Raw genomic sequence first — 17,979 nt, forward strand, 5'->3', positions numbered from 1 at the left:
TTTAAACTGGCTTACACTAACATATTAACACTCACACAAACGCACACACGTAAACACAAGTTCACACACATACATACACACATGCACACACACACACAGCACTAGCTAATACACACACTTTGTGCTGCACACACGCAATGACACCTGCCGTGTATCAACACTAGAACCATTAATTACAAAAGAGTAAACGCAACGACGACGGCAGAGCGAGATTCAACGACGGTGTCTGTCCGACGAGGAGCGAAAACTATAAAGCGAAGGAGGCTGACAGACACACACTGTTATATACGAGGGAGAAGGGGGGGGGGAGTCAGTGTGAGAGAAGGGAGAGGTGAGGAAAGAGAGAGAGAGAGAGAGTGAGAGAGAGACAGCCAGACAGACAGAAGGACAGAGGCAGAGAGAGAGAGAGGAAGAGAGAAGGAGTATGAAAGAGGTGAGATGGAGAGGGAGGGACAGATGAATGGAGACGCAGAGAAAGAGAGAGAGTAAGAGACCGAGAAGGGGAGAAAGAGAAACAGTAAAAGAGACAGAGATAGTAAGGGAGAGAGAGGGGAGAGTGTGAAAGAGGTGAGATGGAGAGAGAGAGAGGGACAGATTAATGGAGACGCAGAGACAGAGAGAGAGAGGGGGAAAGAGAAACAGTAAAAGAGACAGAAATAATAAGGGAGAGAGAGAGTGGAGAGTGTGAGAGAGTGGTGGGGAGAGGGAGGGACAGATGAATGGAGACGCAGAGACAGAGAGAGAGAGTGTGTGAGAGAGAGAGGGGGGAAAGAGAAACAGTAAAAGAGACAGAGATAGTAAGGGAGAGAGAGAGGGGAGAGTGTGAGAGAGTGGTGGGGAGAGGAATGAAATTGAGAAAGTGGGAGGGAAAGGGAAGAGAGACAGCAAACAGACAGACGGACAGATAGAAACAGAAAGTGAGGAAAAGAGAAAGAGTGTATGAGAGGTAAGAGGGAGGGTGAGGGGCAGATGGATGGAGACGCAGAGAGAGATAGGGGAGAGACAGAGATTGGCAGAGAGAGTGAGAGAGAAAGTGAAACAGTAAAAAGAGAAACAGAGAACAGAGAGAGGGGGAGTATAAGAGAGAAGTGAGAGGGAGAGAAAAAGAGAGTCAGATGGAGACGCAGTGACAAGGAGAGAGTGAGAAGAGAGAGAAAAAGAATGAGACGGATAGAGATAGAGAGGAAGTGGGTGAGAGAGGAAAGGTCAGACAAAGAGAAACGTAGTGACAGGGGGAAAAAGTGAGAAAGAGAAGAGAGAGAAAGAGAGACACAAATAGACAAAAACGGACAGAAAGAGAGCAAGGAAGAGAGAGTGTTATAGAAAGAGAGAATGAAAGGCAGAAAGAGAGAGAGAGAAAGACAGATCGAGAGAAAGGCAGAGAAAGAGAGACACAAACAGATAAAGAAAAAACAGAGAGAAAGAGAGCGAAGAAGAGAGGGAGAGTGTGAGAGAGACGTGAGAGGTAGGGGGAGAGACAGGCTGACAGGCGAAAAGACAGAAGGAGGGAAGGAGACAAAGAGGGAGTAAAAGAAATATACAGAGAGAGACTGAGAGAAAGGCATCAAAGAAAGACAGCGGGAGAGAGAGAGAGAGAGAGAGAAAGAGACAAAAATGGAGACTTATTTTCTGTATCTGTCTTACACACACGCTAATGCGAACATGCAGAACTCTTCACTGTCCATAGCACACGCAATGAAAACTACATAAAATGAAAGAAAAACGATAGCAGAGAGAGACTCAGGAAGAGAGAGAGAGAGAGAGAGAGAGAGAGAGACATTGAGGTGGAGAGCGTCTTAATCGTTTTGTTGCTCTTGAGAACAGAAGCACGTATAACACATACAGGGCATAGACATGCATAAAGAGAAACACACAAAATGTGAGAGAAAGAGAGGAAGAGAGAGAGAGGGGAATAGAGAGAGAGAGAGGAATAGAGAGAGAGAGAGGAATAGAGAGAGAGAGAGACTGCACACGTGACTAGAAAAGAGGAAGAAGTGAGTCTGACAAAGAAGCAGAAAAGCACACAGCAATGCAGGAAAGGACAGAGAGGCAGAGGCAGAGACAGACAGGGAGACAGAAACGGACAGAGAGACAGAGAGAGACAGAGAGACAGAGAGAGACAGACATACAGAGAGACAGAGAGACAGACAGAGACAGAGACAGAGAGACAGACAGTACAGACAGGGAGACAGAGAGAGAGAGAAAGAAAGAGAGAGAAAGAGAGACAGAGAGAGACAGAGAGAGACAGAGAGACAGAGAGACAGAGACAGACAGAGAGACAGACAGACAGAAAATCCTATGCACATACAGAGAGAGAGTGAGAGAGAGAGGGTGAAAGAGAGAGAGAGAGAGAGAGAGAGAGAGGGCAACATTCCCTCACATGCAAACCTATTAGCACATATAATAAAATACGCAAAAGATAACACTTGTAAGGTGAGACGAAGCGGAAGAGAGAAGAAAAAGAAGAAGTAGAGAGAGAGAGAGAGAGGGGTGGTAAAAGAGAGGATGATAGAAAAGAGAGGAGAGATAGGGATAGAGTGTGAGAGAAAATAAAAAGTGAGACAGATTAACACTCGCACAAACAATACGAAACGAAAAATTCTATTGAAATGGCGGATCTAGAGAGCCACAAACAATAACACACAAACAAGCAAGCCAACACAACAAACACTACGACAGCCAGACAGACTTATTATTACAGGTTGATTAGAGCTTGAGATGTAGGCCAGTAGGCAACCAACTCGAACGTCGGGTGATGAAGATCGTTAAGTGGTGGTCGAGGTGGTGGTGGTGGTGGTCGAGATGTCATTCTGAAGAAGTCTTGTCAATCGTGTAAAGTATGCTTCACTGATGAGACCACGTAATATCGAAACAAAAACCTGTTGCTTTAAACAATAAAATTTAAAAGAAATTGCATCGTCTTAATTGTTCTAAAATTTAGGTTACCTATTACAATCGGCGTTACCCCCCTCTTTTGATTATCATTTTATACTTTTTACACCCTTAATGTAAGATTTCGCTTGTTAATTGCAAAGCTAATCACAATTACTTCGAACTTTAGGTTTCATTGTAAAGCTCCAAATGTGATGCTCTAATCGTACAAGACGTCTTTGATATTCATAATCAACAGCACTACCTTCGTAGTAAAGATTGTTTGCCAACATAACATGGCAGTCCTTGTTTAGGACAAATGTTACTGCAATTTAGCACCAGAAGATATCGTCTCTAGCTGGCTATACGACACGATCTGTGTCCTTACATTTTCGAATAAGGGAATCTAGCATCCCCACTCGGCTCTAAACAATATCTGTGTATTGCGATTACTGGGTTATCTCTCTTCATCAGCAAAGAATAATTGTTCGGTTAGAGGTGGCACTGCCAAATTCCCGTTCGAAATATATAGTTTTCAAAGTGAATATTATATCCAGATAGCGTTTGTCTTAATAACTGATGAGATGTCGGAGCAGACTTCAACCCCGACATCTGAAACTGAGTTTTATTATGAGAACCAACTAATTGTCACATATCATATATATATATATATATATATATATATATATATATATATATATATATATATGTATGTATGTATACATGTATGTATGTATGTATGTATGTATGTATGTATGTATGTATTTGTGTGTGTACGTGTGTGTCTTTTTGTCTGTCTTTCCTTCACCGCTTGACAACCGGTGTTAATGTGTTGCCGTTACCATAACTTAGCAATTCGCCCTAAGAAACTGATAGAACTGGTACTAGGCTTAAGAAATAATTTCTGAGGGTCGATTTGTTCGACAGAAACTCCTGGAAGGCGGTGCTCCAGCATGGCTACAGTCAAATCACTGAAAGAAGTAAAAGAATAAAAGAATGTGTACATATTCATCTAAGTATGTGTGCCTTTTTGTCTGGTTTTGACTTCTCCAGTTTGACAACCACTGTTGGTTTGTTTACGTCCCTCTAACTTAGCGCTTGTGAGAAAGCGATCACAAGAATAAGTACTACACTTCAAAATGAGAACATGCACCGATACAGATTTGTTTAATTGAATCTCTTCACTACAGTGCTCCATCATGGCCGCTGTCCAATAACTGAAAACAAAGGAAAACTACATTATTTACATTTGACGGATATTTGTCCCCATCTTCTTTGTTGTTAACACAACGTTTCGGCTGATATACCCTTCAGGTGGCTTGGGGAAATTTCGAACCTGGGTTCTCCTTCCTAAGGTATTTTCGATATTATCATTATTACTATTATTATTATTATTATTAATATTATTATTATTATTATTCAGGTCACTGCCTGGAATCGAACTCGTAATCTTGGGGTTAGTAGCTTGCGCTCTTAACCGCTATGCCCTTTGCCCGTGGTTAAGAGCGCAGGCTACTAACCCCATGATTCCGAGTTCGATTCCAGGCAGTGACCTGAAGAAGAAGAAGAAGAAGAAGAAGAACAACAACAACAACAACAACAACAACAGCAGCAGCAGCAGCAGCAGCAGTAACAATAATGATAATAATAACAATAGCAACATCGAAAAATACCTTAGGAATGAGAACCCAGGTTCGAAATTTCCCCAAGACACCTGATGAAGGCTGGAGGGTATATGAGCCGAAACGTTTTATTAACAACAAACAAGATGAGGACAAATGTCTTTCAGTTGTAAATGTAAATAATGTACATAATTCCTCATTTCCTAAATATAGAACTGCATTAAATGAAAAATAATGGATTTTGATTGTTCACGTGACACATATTCTATCTAATATAACTCGTTCGATACCATCAAGCTTAATATCCAAGTAACTTCTGAGTGAGCAAAATTTTCAGAACAGAAATTTCAAGTTCTGTGAATTTTGACAAAACAAATTTGGACTTTCTATATTGAATAAATTCTGAAATAGAGGAGTGGACATTTTAGCAATAAATCAATGAAGTATTGAGTTAAAACGGAAACATTTGCACCTATCGTATTTCGTTTTCGTGTTTTTTTAAAAACTGGATATATCAGAGGGAGTGTTGACGGGTTGGGGTTTTGGCGGTAGGTGTGGTTTTGAGATATTGGAATTGGAGATGGTGAAGGTGACGGTGTGGTAGCGAGGGTGGTTGAGATGGCGATGGTAGTGGTGGTGGTGGTGGTGGTGGTGGTGGTTATGATGGCTGTGGTAATGATGGTTCTGATTGGGTAATAGTGGTGGGGAAGGTTGTTGAGATGGTGGAGTTGGTGGAGAAGTGTTGCAGTGGGGGTAGTGGTGTAGGTGGTGATGACGCCGGTGATGGCGAGGGAGGTGGTGATGGTTGTGTCAGTATTTGTCGAAGTGGTTTTGGAGATGGGAGATGATGAGGTGGATAGGCGGTGGTGGTGGTGGTGGTGTTCAGGGTTGGTCATAGTGGTGGTCGTGTCGGTAGTAGTGGTGTGAGTAGTGGTATTGGTTTTGGTGGTTGTGGTAGTGGTGGTGGTGGTGGTTGTAGTGGTGGTGGTGTTCGCGGTTAGTCATAGTGGTGGTCGCGTCGGTGGTAGTGGTGAGAGTAGTGGTATTGGTTGTGGTGGTGGTGGTGGTGGTAGTAGTGGTGGTATTGGCGGTGGTGGTGGTGTAGGACAAGTTAATGAAGTTGTTATCAAGTGGTCGATAGATCTGCTAGAAATAATGAAATAACAACCAAATCTACTTCAAAATCACAACACTGACATTTCGAAAAACGTAAAAGACAAGCAGAAAAGACATAATGTTTAATGAAGTCAGAAAAAGGATTAGCCTTGAAATGATTTCAATCATCTGTCGGCTCCATCGAGCTTCCCTGCTCACGCACGAATAAGAACACAAGTAGATGGAGATACAAACACTGAAGAAATAAATGATCGAATCTATAAATAATAATAATAATAATAATAATAATAATAATAATAACAATAATAATAATAACAATAATAATAATAATAATAATAACAATAATAATAATAATAGCAATAATAATAATAATAATAATAATAATAATAACAATAATAATAATAATAATGACAATAATAATAATAATAATAATAATAATAATAATAATAATAATAATAACAACTCAAGGGCTTACTAGCGATAGTCAAACAATTCAGTGACGACATCAGAATGCAATTCGGCCTCGATAAATGTGCAAAGGCTACCTTTATCAAAGGAAAAATGACAGAAACATCTAACGTTAACCTTGACCAACAGAATGTCATAAAAGAACTAGACCCAGCGGAGAGCTACAAGTACCTAGGGATAATTGAAGGGAACGGAATAAGGCATTCAGAGATGAAGGAAAGGATCAGGAGAGAATGCTACCGAAGAGTGAGAGCAATACTCAAGACAGAGCTGAATGCAAGAAACAGGATCGAAGCAATCAATGCATTAGCTATACCAGTCGTGACTTACAGTTTCAATATTGTTAACTGGTCAATTACTGAAATATGTCAGCTCGACAGAAAAATAAGGAAACTGTTGACAATGCATAGAATGCACCAACCTAAGGCAGATACAGAACGACTCTATCTGCCAAGAAAAGAGGGAGGCCGTGGTCTTTTGCAACTGGCAATAACAATGAAGATTGCTACAATTGGCCTAGACACCTACCTGAAAAACTCTGAGGACTGGATGCTAAAACTTGTCTCAAAACATGAAAACAAGAAAGCATCATACTCAGTCACAAAACAGGCAAAGGAATATCTAAGTGAATTCCGAATACAACCAATTTCGGAATTAGAGATAGATATACAAGAAACAAGCACAGAAAAAGCTAGGCGCATGAAAACCCGTGCCAAAACTGCGGCCTTAGATATTCTGAATAATAAATGGCAAGAAAAACCTCTCTATGGCAAATACCCAAAGAGAGCGAATAATGCAGATATCGACAAAGCCCTGACCCATCAATGGCTAATGGCCTCTGGCTTAAAATCTGAAACAGAGGGGTTTATCATAGCAGCTCAAGATCAATGCCTACCAACAAGAAACTACCAGGCCAACACATTAAAGATCAGAAGCAGTCCAACGTGTCGTGTATGCAAGCAACAAAATGAAACCATTGACCATGTGGTCTCCAAGTGCAGTCTTCTAGCGCCTACAGAGTATCTCAACAGGCACGATAGAGCTGCACAATATATTCACTGTGTAATCTGTAAAAACCTGGATTTGCCCCATGAAAAAAACTGGTGGGAACACAAACCAACCCCAGTGCTTGAAAATGACCACATCTCACTCCTCTGGAACTTCACCATTCAAACTGACAGGAAGATAGATGCAAATAGGCCAGACATCATATTGAAAAACTTCAAACAAAGAACATGCCTCCTCATTGATATGACTGTCCCAATCGATATAAACGTATCTGTCAAGACCTACCAAAAACTGAGCAAATATAAAGATCTTGAAATAGAAATCAGCAAAATGTGGAAGCTGAAGACTAAAACAATACCTGTTGTCATAGGTGCCCTGGGAATGATAGCAAAAGGGGCTGATAGCTACCTAACTCAGATACCAGGAAACCCAAAAATGGCAGAAGTTCAAAAGATAGTGCTCATGGGAACTGCTCATATCCTACGCAAAATACTCTCTATGTAATCTCAAGGTTTAAAACAAACATAATTTTCGGTTTAAAAAAAAGAAAAAAAAAAAACCTTTTTTTTTTTTTTTTAGACATTCATTAGTACAACATCCCCACCCCCCAAATATATGGCACACTAGGCATAACAACAACATGAACTTCCAACCCTGTTGTCTCTTGAGGTCTCTGGGTGAGACTTGGAGACAACTTGTACAAATATAAAGCAAAAGTCAAACATAGAATAATAATAATAATAATAATAATAATGATGATAATAATAGCAATAATAATAATAATAACAATAATAATAATAGCAATAATAATAATAATAATAATAATAATAATAATAATAACAATAATAATAATAGCAATAATAATAATAATAACAATAATAATAGCAATAATAATAATAATAATAATAATAATAATAATAATAGCAATAATAATAATAATAATAATAATAATAATAATAATAATAATAATAATAGCGATTTCTTTCTTAACCACAGGAGTTTACGTTAAGAAAAACATTGTGGATAGTAAAGGACAAATCAAAGAATGTGTGTGCATGTGTGTGAGTGTGTGTTGTTGTGAAGGTTTTGCGCGTAAACAAGACTAACAAAATCACATTGTGTGATTCTCAATAAGGAGAAGGCGTTCCAGGGCTGCTCATGGAAAAATCCCATAAATGAAAGCATGGGTATCCTGACTTTTGGAGCAAGTGTTTTTTTTTTTTGTTTTCCTTTTTACCGACTACAGGCGTATGCTCAGAGCAGGCCCGTCCACTCGCACTATTCTCGCCACTTTCATCCACCTTTTGGCAAACTGACTAAAAGATAACACTTTCCTCTCTAACTTTATTTTCCTATTCACGTGACACTTGAAGAAGTTGATTAGGTATTGGCCAAACAGAGAAGTGTTTGCTTTCAGCCCCTTCAATCTCGTCCACCATACAAACTCTTTCGTCATGACCATCAGGCATATAAACACAGCTCGTTCCTTCCCGGTTAAAGGAAGGCGGCACGCCGATCTTCATGATGGATTCAGTTGACAGTCGGATCCGTCCTCCACACGACAGCAAGTGTTCGATATAAACCCACATGTCAGCAATGCTCGGCCACTGGAGAAGTGCATGCAGGAGTGTCTCGTTGTCCTGCGCGCATTTAAAGTTTATCTCGAACAAGCAAAGCTCCCCGGTAGCACTGCCACGGCAGAGATTTTGGGAAATTATCCATCAGTCCCAGACCGAAAGTTCTCCGGAAACGAATGGCTAGTTGCTCTTATTCGAAGCCCTTGGCCTCCTCAAGAACGTCGTCGCACTTTTCCTCCACTAATCCTCTCTAAAATGACGAAGTGGACGTTCCACCTGTCGCAGTGTCCGATTATTGTAATAATAATAATAATAATAATAATAATAATAATAATAATAATAATAATAATAAAGGAAATTGAAATAGAGTACCCAGTAGAAATGTTACAATAGGTTTGCCTCCTTGGCACAGCCAGAATAATCGAGAAAGTATAAAATAGCTGAAAAGAATGAATAGCATGGTACCGTAGGCTGCAAGACGCATGCAAGACTCCAGGAGCTCCAACAAAGCCTATGATAAAGAGAAAATAATACAATGAAATATTTCTGTATGTAAGAGACGGCAATTTTTCCATCGCATTCTACCTCACCTGTCTGCATCATTAATTGTAAAAACAAAAGGCTATGGTCTCTTGACGTGTCTGGTTGAAACTTGGATGCTGCGGCCTATATAAAATAAGACAAAGTCAAAGCGTAATTATGATGATGTTGATGACGATGATGATGATGATGACGATGATGATGATAATGGTGGTGGTGGTGGTCGTCGTCGTCATGTTGATGATGGTGATGATGGTGGCGATGATGTTGATGATGATAATCATGGTGATGATGATGATGATTGTGAAGCTGATGATGATGGTGATGATTATGATGATGGTGATGATTATGATGGTGGTGGTGATGATGATGATGATGATGATGATAATGATGGTGAATGATGATGATGACTGTGATGTTGATGGTGATAGTGATGGTGATGATAGTGATGATTATGGTGATGTGATGATGATGATGATGATGATGATGGTGATGATGATGATGGTGATGGTGACGAGGGTGATGATGATGGTGGTGGTGATTGCGATGATGATGATGCTGATGATTATGATGTTCATGGAGATGATAATGATTATGATTTATTTTTCCACAAAGCGTCGCAAAAGCCAAGGACATTCATGGAAAAAACAAAGACAAATGACAGAAGGGATTTTCATAAACACGTGTAAATAAGACAATAAAAAAACAACTAAATTCCCTCATCGGAGGGAGCACCCCGTCCCAAAACTAACCAAGGAATCCAAGAGATCGTAGATCACCCTGAATGTCAAAGGCACCACTTCATCTATCAGTTCTCTCCATCCGACAAGCATCAGCGCTTCCATATTCGCCTAGCTTTCATCAAATTTACTGGGTATGGGGTGGCGGGGAAACAGCATTTTACCGTAATTTCCTTTTCAATTGGAATTTTATCCGGCAGTTCTGTCTACTGTCAACTGAAATAGATCAATTAACCATACTTTTATGTTAACTAAGAACAACTATAGCAATTTCTTTACAACCCACAAGGGGCTAAACACAGAGAGGACAAACAAGGACAGACAAACGGATTTAGTCGATTATATCGATTATTTAATCGACCCCGAAAGGATGAAAGACAAAGTCGACCTCGGCGGAATTTGAACTCAGAACGTGGCTGCAGACGAAAAGCTGCTAAACATTTCGCCCGGCGTGCTAACGTTTCTGGCAGCTCGCCTAAGAACAACTATACCTTTAACCAGGTATTTCATTCACAAATGGAATTTAAAACAAAAGCGCGGACGCAAATGTCGGTTTTTAGTTCTTTGGCCGCGTCAACCACAAAATGTATCTTCATCATAACCAATAGACAGAGGATGATTGCCCACACTTCTCTGCCAAATGAAGGCGTGCGAGGAAATCTTCGCGATGGAATCAATCGATTACAGAATCTGCCTCACAATTAAAGGCGGCGAGCTGGCAGAAACGTTAGCACAGCGGGCGAAATGCTTAGCAGTATTTCGTCTGCCGTTACGTTCTGAGTTCAAATTCCGCCGAGGTCGACTTTGCCTTTCATCCTTTCAGGGTCGATTAAATAAGTACCAGTTACGCACTGGGGGTCTGTTTAATCGACTTTATCAGTTTGTCTGTCCTTGTTAGTCCTCCCTGTGTTTGGCCCCTTGTGGGTAGTAAAGAAATAGGTATTTCGTCTGCCGTTACGTTCTGAGTTCCAATTCCGCCGAGGTCGGCTTTACCTTTCATTCTTTCGGTGTCGATAAATTAAGTACCAGTTATGCACTGTGGTCGATGCAATCGACTTAATCCCTTTGTCGCTCATTGTTTGTCCCCTCTTTGTTTAGCCCCTTCTGGACAGGAAAGATATAAGGATCTGTCTCGCAATCGCAGCTGTTCCACCACAGGTCAGTAAGGCTCGGGCTTTGTACGTGTTTATGTAGATGGGGGTCGTTGCTTTGCAGGCATCCTGACCTGAGTGACGTTTCTAAAGCACAACACCACTCACACACACACTCACATACACACATACACATTAACACACACACACAGGCTATCAGCTTTACCATGTCTGTAGAGATTATCCCGGTAGAGCAATGTTTCGCTCCACTCCTCCGGAATCTCAGCCAAGCCGAGGAATCCTCGACATTAAAGTCTCTTCTAACTCCAGTAACCTGTAAAAAGAAACAAAGACTTGGAATATTAATTTCTTGTAACAGTTTCCCATCTTAAACAAAAAAAAAATAATCAAATAAATAAATCGAAAGAAAATGTGGACAACATCTATATTCCATGGTATACAAATATACTGAAACGCAATGTTTTGAACGCGTTTGGCTTTAGGTTTACAGAGTTTGGCTGGAATAAAAACAATTTAACAACGGCAGCCACAAGACCAGAAACAAAAACGTAAGGAAAAGAAAGACATCGTCAACGAGAACAACAAAAGCAATATTAGCGTGATATAATATCAATATAACATCCACATAATATCAATATTTAGCCTGTGTAGTCAAATAACAAAACCCACATGACATAATCCAGTCTCTCCTTACAAACTAGTACGGCTTGGTATCGTGTACCATGCTTTCGCTAAGTGTTTTAGGTGCTTGTGTAGTCGTGAGCTGGCTCAAACTGAGAGAAAGTTGCTGCAAATTTGGAGTTGATTTGATTTGAACAACGTGAAATGAAGTGGTTTGCTCAGGAACAATACGCGCCGTCTGCCATAGGAATTGAAAGCACTATATTATGATTTTAAGTCGAACACTTTAACTACTGGGCCACGGGCCTTCCGACAGCCACTTCTTTTCGCGCATATTTATGGCTTTGAAAAAAGATGAAATGAAATACGTTTAAGAATTGATCGCATGGCATTATGATCGGAAACAAACAGCCTAACCGGTAAGTCACGCATCTTCACACAGCGTTGAACAAAGTGAAATGAAGTACTCTATTTGAGGGCACATTGCGCCACTCGATCTAGGAATTGATCGCACGATATTATGATCGGAAATGAGCAACGTAACCGGTAGGCCACGTACCTTCGCACAGCCATATATGTGAATACATGTAAAAGACCAGCAAATCGCTTACTTCGGTTGTTGAGCGTTGAACATAGTTAAAAGAAGTACACTTTTTGAGGGCACATTGCGCCACTCGATTTGGGAATTGATCGCACGACATTATGATAGGAACATAACAACCTAACATTCAGGGAAGAACAGAAGGGATTTTCATAAACACGTATAAATAAGAAAAACATTTAAATTCCCTCGCCGGAAGCAGCACCCCCGCCCCAGAACTAACCAAGGAATCCAACAGATCGTAGATCACCCGGAATGTCACTTGGAGATCGCCCCGCTTCATCTGTCAGTTCTCTCCATCTGACAAGCATCACCCCTTCCATATTCGCCCACTTTTCATCAAATTTACTGGGTATGGAGGGAGGCGTGGATACAGCATTTTACCGGTAATTTCATTTTCCTTCGAAAGTTGAGCATTGAGCAAGATTAAATAAAGTACCCTGTTTGAGGATACATTGCACCACTCGATCTAGGAATTGATCGCACGACACTGTGATCGCAACATAAGAGCCTAACCAGGAAGCCAGGCGCATTCGCACAGTCACATGTTTTCACACATATAAAAGACCAGTAAAGCCTCTTTCTTTGGTTGTTGAGATTTACGAGAGAATCCTGATGATATCACTTGTTGTCTACTGTCAACTGAAGTAGATCAATTAATTCACCATTGCTGCTTCTACTCCAACATAAGTTGCTTTAAATAAATTCGATTAAATTAAAACAAGAATGAATTCTTTTATTTTTTTCTTTGCTATCTCATTTTATTAGCTTCATAGATGTGAATTGCTGAGAAGCTGGAGCACCGCCTCTAAGTGTTCAGAGTGCAAGCATAGCTGTGTAGTTAAGAATCTCATTAGCTTTTAGCCGCCATTGTAAAGGCTTCCTGGTTAGGGTATTTGACTCACGATCGTCAGGTCCTGAGTTCGATTCCCGGCAACGCGTCGTGTCCTTAAGCAAGGCACTCTATTTCACGCTGCCACAGTCCACTCAGCTGACAAAGGGCCAGCTTTATTACATTCAGTGTCAGGCTGAATCTCGCTGAGAGCTACGTTGACGGTACACGTGTCTGTGAAGTTTTCAGACACTTGCACGTTAGTTTCGCGAACATGGTATTGGTCGATCGACTCATGAAAGACGCTCATCGGCGTGACCGACAGAGAGACAAGCGAGGCTACTACACGGCATATTTTGGCAAGTACCTTAAGCTATAGCCCTGGGTCGACCCATGCTTTGTGAATGAATTTCGTACATGGAAACTATGTGGAACACCTCATAAAATATTGCAATACGAATGTATTCCTTTCTAGTAAAATAAAGCACCGTAATGGTAGAAGTATAAATATAAATATAAATACAGATTAGTGGTACGACAAGGCACCAATATTTGCTGGAGATAGCAAACGATACATTTATGATGCTATAGTAAACATTTGCTGTAGCGTCGTAAATCTATCGACTGCTATTTCCAGTAAATATTGGTACCTTGTTGTACCACTAATCTGTATTTACATATATATTCTTTTATTCTTTTATTCTTTTATTTGTTTCAGTCATTTGACTGCGGCCATGCTGGAGCACCACCTTTAGTCGAAACGAATCGATCCCAGGACTTATTCTTTGTAAGCCTAGTACTTATTCTATCAGTCTTTTTTGCCGAACCGCCAGGTCAAGGGGACGTAAACACACTAGCAACGGTTGTGAAGCGATCTTGGGGGACAAACACAGACATACAAACATATATGTACATATATGCGACGGGCTTCTTTCAGTTTCCGTCTACCAAATCCACCCATAAGGCATTGGTCGGCCGGAGGCTATAGTAGAAGACACTTGCCCAAGGAACCACGCAGTGGGACTCAACCCGTAACCATGTGATTGGTATGCAGGCTACTTACCACAAAGCCACTCCTGCGCCATACATACATATATATATATATATATATATATATATATATATATATATATATATATATATATATTGTAGTCCAGTGAATTGAACAAATGAAAGCTAAAAGATAAAAATACACACACGTTCAGTTCTGTTGGCATAGCTTTGTTATTAAGAAATTTGCTTCCTGCTTCATTTCCGCCTCGAAATATTTTGGGCAAGTGTCTCCTAATTCATTCTCTAGTTTACCGATAACGTGTAAGTGCAATTTTGTAGGCAATAACTGTAAAACTAAACAAGCCAATACTAGTTATCAGGCGAAGTTGGAAGGCTAGCACAAACTAAAAAAAAACGCACGAACTCACCCACACATACTACTACTACTACTACTACTACTACTACTACTACTACTACTACTACTATTATTATTATTATTGTTATTATTATTACTATTAATATTATTATTATTATTATTATCATTATTATTATTATTATCATTATTATTATTATTATTATTATTATTATTATTATTATTATTATTTACGGTAGGCTTCATACAGTTACCATCTACCAATTTTTATTCATAAAGTATTGGTGGCCTACAGATATAGTAGAAGACACCTCCGGTGTGTGTAGCACAATCTGTCGTAACCGGAACCGACGCGTATGCAAAGTAAGTATCTTAACCCTATAGTCATGACTGCAACTAACCACACGTTAGCATGCGAACATGTTAAATTATAAATATGCTGATTGTACCCATTTAGTAAGATCCTACGCTATGGAAGGTTACATAGTCAGTGTGCATACTAGATATGGACGATAAATCAAAACACTTTCTAAGAAAAGAAATGAGTGGATTAACAGCAAATCCACCACGACTACTACCATCGCAGTAATGTCTCCTTCGTGTGAGCTAAGAAATAGATTACCGAATAACGTCTACCACATACAATACTCAGAATACAAAGAACTAGATCGAATTAAAGTCCCTAGGGGAGTCAAATAAAAGTATTGATCATCATCAAAATGAGCATGATCATACACTGGAACGGTTAGTAAAGAAACGAGGAAAATCAGTCACGTGGTATGAAAATAAGAAATAAATTGTAAGATGTACCCCCCCCCTTTTTCTGACAATAATTTTAAATTGTACTCAACCAAGCTGTAGATAAACTGTAAAACTAGCAATGTAATGTACTATATGAGATACATGTTAGGGCAGAATAAAGACATATGCGCAAACTATATAGAAGAAATTACTCGTAGTGTAGTTGAAATGGCCGATTTTTATTTTCACTTGTGTGAATACGCTTTTGAGGATATCTACAAACTTCCAACATACCACTCAGAAATGAAATAGGTCAATAAACAATGTTGCAATAAAAAGTATTTCCTCTCATTTCAAAGATCCCACACTATGATAGGTTACATAATCATTACGCATACTGGATATGGATAATAAATCACACACACACACCTTCTAAAGAAAAAATAATGGATTAACAACACACACCACTACCACCACAATAATGCAAAGACAAAGATGAATTTGATTATCATAAACTAAAGACAACTATACACACAATAAACCACAAAAGTGCACACACACACACACACACACACACACACACACACACACACACACAAACCACAAAAATACATACACATACAACACGTCCTTACGTTGGCACAAGAAAGATAACCGAAAATATAAATACCATCTGAAACAACGGAAATAAAACAACGTGACAGCACACACATATAAAATGTTGGCAAAATAAACACAAGGATAGAAAATCATTTGTTGTATGAGAAATCATTGAAAACAAAATGATGCAGATGCGAGACGAAATATTTATGTGAATCTGTTAAATAATTTAACTAACCAGCATGTAAATATTTATGGACAAACATCTAAAGTAGCAAAAGTGTCCTAAGTTAAAACCTAGGCTCGTGCAAGTGTTCATTTGACCAATAGGCAATTTTGATTGCGAAGAATGGACTCAGAGCAAATTCGAAGGGAATATAATATGCTTGAAATGTGTGTGTATAGGAAAATGTTACGACTCCTTACAAGGTCGTCGAACGAAATAATAATATAGGTTAAAGCCGTGATTCCTAGCGTGGGGCATGATAATATTTTGGTGAGGCATGGTAATATTTTGGTGAGGCATGCGTAGGGTTATGTTGTACTCAATGTTTAGTAGTAGACCAATAGAAAAAGGGGGCAATTCGAGGATGAGTTATTAAAAAAAATTCTTTATATCCCTTCTGTGGACAATTTTATCTAGTTTTGGAAACTTTAAAGACAACAGGTCGTTTTCATCTGATGTCACTAAAGAGGGGATTTCGTGGTATGTAGGTAATTACAAACGTGTATGAGTGTGTGTGTTTGTGTGCGTGCATGTATGTAGTGTATAACTGATCAGTACTGAAATCAACACCATCTTTATTCCCTATGGAGAAATAAACTGGAGACAGACCTATGTGTGCGGGTATGTGGTGACAAAACAATCTAGGTATACCAGAAAAATGTGATACTGCAGTGTGTTGATAGGGCAATAAGTGGCGATGGGCGTAAGGGATGAAAGAATTGAATGATGTGAAATGGGTTGAAATGGAGTGGAAGTAAGGGGTAGCGTCAGTGAAGGAAGAGAAAGAGAAAGAAAGAGAAAGAGAGAGGAGAGAGAGAGACAGACAGACAGACAGAGAGATAGATAGATAGATAGATAGAGAGAGAGAGATTTATGGTACTGGTAACGCACATACACACACACACACATATATATATATATGAAATTTATATAAAATTTCATAAAAAAACTTTTTCCTAAAAGTTATGAAGGAAAATCTCGAATCTTGGGAATATTCCGAAGTCCTCCCCCACCCCGTTGCTTTCGTTTCCTATATTCGTTTCCTACACATTGTTTTTACATCTGATGCAGTATTTCTTTTTATTTTGTTTCTGGGTAATATTGTGAATCTTAACCAAATTTTGAATTACATTAATTAAATATCGCAAGGGGGCATCAAGATTTTAGAAATGATTCGGTAAGGCATGGCCAAAAGTCGGTTGGGAACCACTGGGTTAAAAGAATGTTAAAGATGAAAACTTGAACTTAAAGAAAAACCAAAAACTCATCTATTCTGGCCATATTCAAAGAAGCAGAGTTCTGGAAACCATTATCATAGAAGGAAGAGTAGATGGCAGCGGATCACGAGGCAGGCAAAGAACACAATGGTTGAACAAACGTAGCAAGGCAGCTGGAGTATTCGCACTTAATTGGAAAGACTTTTGTTGCAGTGTCATCAATGCGCTGCGGGCGTATGATTATTGGAAGAATCACCTTCATAAAGGACGTTGAGATATATGAATATGTGAGTGTGAGTGAGATTGTATGTGTATACATGTATACATATACATACACACGCATACTGAGAAGCAGACGGAAAAACGAGTGAAAGACAGAGAAGGAGAAACAGAGAATAGGGAGAGAAATTGGCAAACACAGATGCGGCGGACGCTTTGCTTTGCAACTATGTCGTATCGGGTCCAGAAACAATCTAACAGCCCTCTTGTTGGAAAAGGATTCTCCTCTAGAAGCACGGTTTGATTAATTCCATCAAAGACAAATTTTGTTGATGGAAACTGTACTGAAGCTGATTGTTTATACACACGTACACACGATGAACACAAACCAACAGACGACTGCATCCTCCTCCTCTCTCTCATTCTCTCTCTCTCCTTCACATACACACTCACACGTACATACACACATACACTTATATATAATCTTTCAATTGATTCAATC

The 17,979-nt window shown here is 39.5% G+C and overlaps 1 long non-coding RNA gene across 1 annotated transcript; it reads right to left on the minus strand.

Annotated features, from left to right (window-relative positions):
• Positions 1-3,142: 3,142 nt before the first annotated feature.
• On the minus strand, positions 3,143-17,002 carry LOC118764614. Its single transcript, XR_005000426.1, has 4 exons — positions 16,992-17,002; positions 14,986-14,999; positions 14,033-14,035; positions 3,143-3,334 (listed from the first exon to the last, which is right to left on the minus strand). It is a non-coding gene; the product is annotated as an uncharacterized LOC118764614 (long non-coding RNA).
• Between the last annotated feature and the right edge of the window lie 977 nt (positions 17,003-17,979).

Source organism: Octopus sinensis, linkage group LG8 (genome assembly GCF_006345805.1).
Source record: "Octopus sinensis linkage group LG8, ASM634580v1, whole genome shotgun sequence".
NCBI classification, from domain to species: Eukaryota; Metazoa; Mollusca; class Cephalopoda; order Octopoda; family Octopodidae; genus Octopus; species Octopus sinensis.